Here is a 7,549-nt window from a genome sequence, read left to right as displayed (position 1 = left end):
CAGCAGGGCCCTGCCAGGTTCTACTCTTTATGAGCCCTAAAGTTCACAGAGGTGGTGCCTTTACCTCCTTCCATTGCTGCTGAGCAGATACATTTGTTTCTGAAGGGTGAAAGCTCATTGCTGCTTTTAAAGTTGTATCCTATTAACTTATTTCATCTGTCAATGGCTGTAAGTCTTACATAACACAACACCTTTTTTCTTCCTTTAGTGAAACCACAGTTTTAATACAACACTTTCTTTGTTACCTGAATACACTTTTCTTTTTGTGCACTTTTGTGCAGGCTGCAGGAATCCAGACAAACAAGTGTTAATTCCCCATGATGTTTTCCAGCTGACAGGCCTAATTGATTTGATTTCCACTGTTTTCACAGTGACCCCCCTCAACCCGTCATCACCACTTCTTTTGATACCTGAGCTTTACTTTCTACTCTCACATTCCACTTCAACAACTAATAAAGAGCTTATTAGGAAGGAAGAAACTCATTACTTGTTTTCCTCTGCTCCACGCAGCACATTCAGCAGGTTAGAGCCCTGTATTATTAATCAATACAGAACATTTGCTTCCATTAGGTTACCAGCATCTTTTATCATCAGGCTGAGGGTAGGAACCTGTTTCTTTGTATTCTGCTAACCCACGCTCCAGCTAGACTAGACAGAGATAAAAGACAGCTGAGTAATATTTTCCTGAGATCCCTGATGATGCACACAGATGGCCTGTAACAAATGAAATATGCAAGGTGACGGCTGGAGTTCTCCTCACTCCAAGTTCAACTTTTACGGCTTAGAGAGTATTTCACTCCTTGCACCACAGCTTCATGGTAGAGAGAGATTTATTTTCTTATCTGTAACAGGGTTTGTGAGTCTTTGCCTACCATGGCCATTAATGGTTGCAGTAGGAAGTAGCCAAGTGCTCTTACTGTGATTCTTGCCTTATTAAAAAACAGCTGGGGAAAAAATGTATTGAAAAAAGCAGTGCAGCCATGTGGAGCTTGAGAAATCTAAAGGGAAGCATTGGAGAACATTGTTATCTACATGGAATGAAATACAAGGCTGAAGAATCCCATTAAGGGATGTAGCATATGTAAAAGCAAACAAACAAACAATATCAAACACATATTAAGTCAAATGAAAGATTACATGTTGGTAGCACAGGAAAAAAAAGCCCTTTGCAATAAAGTAAACACAGATCTGTTTACAGTGCCTGAAAGAAACAATTTTTTTTTTCTGGCCTGTTACTGTGTCTTCTCTGTGACTGCCTTATCAGATCACAGTCCAGCTGGTGGCTGTGTCCATCAAATTCACTTTTGCTAATGTATTAAACAATCTGACCATAATGCCTGACTGTGGATCATAGTCTGGTGAGCAGGAATTCATCCAGTTTGAACTGAACACAGTTTTAAACACGTAGCTCCTAACCTTCCTGACTCCCGGAGTCCCAGCTTAGTGGAAGATCATCTTAAAACAATCCAAATATCTTCTGCAAGATTTTGGAGTCAAAAAGTGACTTAGCTCTGTTGAACTGCAGAGCAGCACTGATAAAGCAGGGATTCCTTGACTTCTTAAGCAGCCTGGACTCCAGAAACCTGGGAGCAGCTCGTCACCTTCCCAATGTTCATGTCCTCAGGGGCAGAAGCACAAAGATGTGGGAAGAAACCCCAAAATCCAAACTGAGCTGCTGCCTGGGAACTGTGCCCCTCTCAGGAAAGGGTTTTTTGTGTTTTTTTCCCCTGGGGAAGGGGTGGCTACAGACAATACATGGCTGTGCAGAAAAGTGCTCTGCTATGGACACGCCCCACTCCTGAGGAATATAGAGCACCTTCCAATCCAGAGACAGAAGAGGACAGTGGACAGCTCCAGCCAGAAAAGGTGGCAGGTAGCCAGGGAATATGGGACTGGAGACTCCACAGCCCTGAGCCAGAATGGGAGCCAGCCCCACTGGTTGTGGTGTCAGTAAGAACTAAGACTGCTGCTCCATTAGGAGCTGTGGGATGAAGGGGTGGTGATAAGATACAACTGTGAGAAGATACTGTAGGAATCAAGTAGGACTGTAAGTTGGGACACACAGATGCTGAACAAAGCAGATTTGGTGGCTCTGAGAGACTGTTGAACAGCACATGACCCTTGCACCATGCGTGTCATGCCCTCGGAGTCTGATGGCAAGGAATCCCACTTAAAGTCTCCAGATTTGTCTTTTGTGGGCTGCACTGAAGTATTTACATAGGTGTGTATCAATTTTGCAGCTTCAACCAATTACAGTGACAGTTTTTAAATAAATCAATACATTATGGATGCATAAAAAATAGACTGTATTTCTATATATAAACCTAAGCCATTTCCTGTCTATATGGAAAGTATGGGTATTGTCTGCTGTGTGAAAAAAGAAAAAAAAAAAAGGATATGCTCCACTTTTTCCATTTATCGTCCAGAACATACCCTCATATCAAATGGTTTCTGATTGAAAACAGCCTCTTAATGCATTACAAGTAAAAATAACCCATTATTGTGTAATATATGATATACCCTTTCCTCTTTTAGGCAAAGCAGTCCCTGCAAATATGTCTAGACAGAGTGATGGAAAAGCACAAATTGGCCTCTAACTGTTGCCACCCACTTATCAGAAAAACCTGCAAAAAAATTTAAGATATTACAGTCTCACTCATTGCACGACACCCATAAGGCAGAAAGTCTCTCTGAGGCTTCATGGCTTACTGCAAAGCAGAAGTGTCAGAAACTTTGTGAACAGGAGCATGACTAACTTGCCTTCATGGCCTGATGAGAATTGCCAAGTGACTGAAGTAGGCCAGGGTGTCCTGTGAGCAGTGGAATATCCCTTGTCTGGACAGTGTTAAAAGTTTTCTTCCCATGCTGCAGATGAATCAGTCACCTGCTGACACTGCAGACACGACCAGAATTCAGAATCTATTTGCCACATTTTGGAGGAAAGCTTTTAAGTCTTGGCCTAATCCTTCTGCCCTGCGCCTGATCATTTCTTAAAAGCAGCTTTTTAACTCTCTTGAGTTTATGCCTGGTAGTGAAGTTGTCTTGGACAAGGTTCTCTTTGTAAAAAGATCATTTTCCTCCTCTGGCACACCTCCCTGCTACCTTGTTGTGGCAGGAAATCAACATCGTTTGTACTTGTGGTGAGGACTCTCAGGATGCAGCGTACATCATGGAGAACTGCCTTTGGGTTTAGCTGGTCTTCTGTTCTCCTCCTCACCTTTAAAAACAATGGCAGGGTAACAATGCTAATGGAAAGAAAGAATTGCAGAAGGACAAGAGAAATCAATTGTTCAAGAGTTTTCATACAATGCCACTTGTTTCCCACTTGCAAAATGCTTTGTGTCTTGTTATTCAGAAAGTGTTAGTCTTCCCTGTGGTGAAAAGAGAAATGGTGAATCAACAAAGCGGGCAATTTTTGTATAAAGGGTGTGCTGGATGATGTTTATACTGTTTGCAAGCACCTTCATGTTTTCATCTGTGTATGTATAAAGTGTTGGTGTGTAGGAAAATTACGCTGGTCCCAGAGAAGTTACAGAAGCCTTGTCCCATTTTGTGTTTGAAAACACCATGATGGTGCAAGCCAGGCATGGGTTGGGTTGTACAAACCCTGTGTAGGAGTGAGGTACTGGAATAACACACTGCCACCTGCTTTAGGCCCTTTTCTTTAGTGGTTGGGTTTCTTTATCTCCACAGTTGTGGAATTCCAGAAGGTAAGGGGCTAATGGGGATGTCTCAAACACCGAGGGAGAATCTGAGCTTGGCAGGTGGTTAGTCTGGGTGGAAGAAACACCAAATAACTTTGCAGTCACCTGTAATCTCTGAGTCAGCTCTGAAGGAAAGATATACCATGTACATGCAGACATACACACAGCTGAAATGTAGCCTAAACAGCACCTCTTTTCCCTTTTATTTTGGAAAGCCAAAAATAATATAAGGTTTTTCCTAATGGCATAAACAAGGAAAACAGCACACACAGAACTACCATCTTCACCCAGACAAGCAAAATGCTGATGGGCTTTGCAAACATCACAACAGTTTTGACACAGATGCCCCCATAAATTGAGCCAAGCTGTTCACTGTGCACCAGAAATGGTCTTGTGTTTGAGCTTCAAATTCACCTCTTTGTGTAAGTGAGGTTGCAGCTGCAGAGACAGGCAGAAACTCAACCCAGGCAGTAATCTGCAAGACAAACATCAGGAGGAAGCACTTTCCAGTTGAGCTTTGAAGTTACAGCCTTTCTACCAATGTGCTTTGGATTTGATCTGCTATTTTTAAAGCAGAAGAGATGTCCAAGCCTCTGGCCAGCCCTCCCCTTATGTTTGGTGCACTTATCGAGGTTGGCATCCTGTCTGAGGCAGCAGATCAGTCAGGAAGTTAACCAGGAGTCCAGATGCTGGTCTTGGAAAGGCTCCTGCCACAGCCAGGCTTCCATGGGTTTCAGCTGCCAAATTCCCTCCACACAAATGTCCACAGTTCCTGGCTCTCACACTGGGGTAGTTAGAGGAAAAGCCTGAAGAAGAATGTTTTCTACTCTACAATTAATGGGGAGGAGCAGTGCCAGGGGAGCAATACTGCTGACATAGGTTGGCATGCCTTGCATTGCAAGTTACTGTTTTCCAGCCAGAGAAAGTTCTTGTTTGTCCATGAAGATTTGCACACGTGATGGGACAGGCAGCACACTCCAGGCTCTGCCCTGAGGAAGGGAATTAGGCTGGGCTGCTTTCCCCTTACAGGTTGCACTGAGATATAAATGCCTACATGCATTTATATGTTAGATAAATATTGCAGTCCCTATCTCCCCCCACCATAGGAAATACACCAATATTTCAATAGCTGCTTACACTGTAGACCATGGCTTCTACAAAGCTATGACTTCATTTTCCTTCAGGCTCCTGAAATCCCAATCCCATGGAAAGCTAGGACTGTACCTCAGGCTCCGTATAACAGAAAATTTCACATGCTAGTAATGATTTTTTTTCCTAAATGGGGCTCTGGTTAAGCAAATCTGTCTGTGATGCTCTTGCTGACATCTCTGTGGTGGGGAGCACACCTGCCTTTTGCTGAAGGTTTGGCTCTGCAGGTACTGAAAGGGTTTTCTTCAGGCACCCTGCTTGAAGGCTGGGGCTGCTTTTGGTGAGCACACAGTCCACTATCTGCTCATAAAAAACAACAGTAGAAAGCGAAACTTGCAAACAGATATACATGGTGATTTCAAGTCATGATTAATCATCATGCTTCAACTAATTTGCCCCCTAATTTTATACCAATGACATGAAGGTTTCTGAGGCTGCAGGATCTATGAGCACCATCAGAGTGGGGCATCACTTCCTTGGACCAAACCTAAGGGTCAGTAGAGAGCACACATGTATGTGTCCCTCCTGGGACAAGAGAGTGTGAGATTTCAAATCCACAGTCACATTAGCACTTTCCAGGATGTTAATGCTTTTAACTTGCTGAACCTGGGAGATTTTTCCTTCCAATTTTAGATTATTCATTGAAATCTCTATTGCAAAGGTGATGCGCACAGTGAACCCTTATAGATTCAGTTGTTGCCTGAGGCTTGATTTTGTTTCACAGGTCTCCCTCACATACCTCTGGGGTGTGTAGTTTGTTAGTTTTGAGCTAGGCTAAGGCTGAGTTTCAAATTACAGCTTAGGGATAGCCAAACAAGTAGGAAAAACAGAAAAAAGATTATTCAATCTAACATGGATTCTTTTACCAGGAAGTGACAAAAGCAAACGTGACAATTGTAAACAAAAAAGGAATTGCTTCCAAAATTTTTGAGTGGCTAAAAATACAGTGGAGAGGAGAAGGAGGTAGGATTTAGGACAAAAGCTGGAATTCAACCTTAAGTATAAAAATTAGTATCTACATTTATTGTCATAAAGATCTCATCAAAACATGTGCTAGAAGTCCCTGTGCACACAGCAAACTGCACTATTTTAACTGGTCTATTTTGGGCCCACCTCATAAGGACCCATTGGCCACAGTGGCAGGACTCACTTTTTGCTCATACCTCTATATGAAGAGACAGCACTTCTCACAAATGACAGTAAAGGCCAGGGTATTTCATCCAAGATTTTATCCTTTGTTTAGTGGCATTTTGGCTTCAGTTTCACTATGTTGTTGACAGAGACATTTGAACATTTTTATTGATTCAGAAATCTGAGCATTAAGACTCATCTTTATAGTACACTTAAAAGTAAATGTTTCAAAATGTAAAACTCCTCATGCAGCTTTTAAACTTTATTGGCTGAAGACTGAGTGCTGTAAAATGATTTTTTCTTCAGTAATGGAAGTTCTATTTTACAGAAACCGGTAACCATTAACTCTGCTTGCTGAGAGCAAATGAACAAAATCAGACCTGCTCTATGAAAAAGGAGGATCTGGTCACCATAATAAAAGTATAAATTTTTCATATCCTCTGTTTTTTCAAGACCTGCTCATTCCTAACTCCTGGGTTTTACTACACATTCATTTGTTAACAGAGGAATCATTTTGCTCATTTTAAATGCAGCTGGAATGAAAAGTGATAGAGGCGGAAACAGGAATGAATGAAGGACAACTTGGAAAATAGTTCCTTCCTCTTCTTCAGCTTGTGTACTACGTGGAAGGAACTCAGGAGGTTATCCATGGTAGCATCAGCTACATCCTTGTTCTTCCTGGCTGCTGTTTTTCTACTCTTAAAAGCATGCAGTCTGGAGACCCAGAATTTTGCCAGTCAATCCATTACAGGGCTTCATAATCTTACTATCACAAAGATTGGGGTTTTTTTCCCTTGGTGTCTAATAAGAATCTTCCCTATTCCAGCTGAAGCCTCTCCTTACCTCTCTATCTCTCCACAGGATCTGTATTCTGCTATTTGTAGTAACCCTCCAGATATTTAAAAACATTCTCAGCATTCACTCCTATCTCTTATATTTTTTTTTTTTTACAGTAAGTAGATGCAGTTTGTCCAGTCCTTCCCCCACAGGTAATTTTTGTTGTGCTTGTGGGGACTGCAACAATGCTCTGGATCCTCATCAGGTTATCAGCATCTCTCTTATGTGCTGTGACCAAACTGAACTAAATGGGGCTGGATTCACAGATTTACAAAATACCTACAGAACCCAGGGTCCTGTGGCTCCTGAGTGTGTTTTCTAGCACTGGTACTGGGCACACCACAGTGCCCAGACTCTCTGACCTGCATATGGCATCTGCATGAGCCCAGACATGCTCCAACAGCTCCTAGCACATACCTGGCATCCCTTCAAAGAGAACTAAAGGTCTCTTGCCTCCACTTTGTATAATGATGGTGTTTTCAGTGAGAAGTAGGCCCTGAATTAATCTTTGTTCCCCTTTTCAGTCCCAGACCTCACAGGGATGCACCTTGTCACTTCTTGAGCTCTCCTTGTCTGTAGAACACAAAATTCTTCACACAAGGGAACAGCATGTGGGAAGGTTTGAGAATTCAGCAAGCTCTCCTCACATAAATCATCTAACATCTCTCACAGTGTCCTTCAGCTGCTCAAGAAGTTATTATCCCTATCCTGCTTTACGTTACGCTATT

The sequence above is a fragment of the Geospiza fortis genome, unplaced genomic scaffold, assembly GCF_000277835.1.
Source record: "Geospiza fortis unplaced genomic scaffold, GeoFor_1.0 scaffold159, whole genome shotgun sequence".
NCBI lineage: Eukaryota > Metazoa > Chordata > Aves > Passeriformes > Thraupidae > Geospiza > Geospiza fortis.
This window is presented reverse-complemented; position numbering follows the sequence as displayed.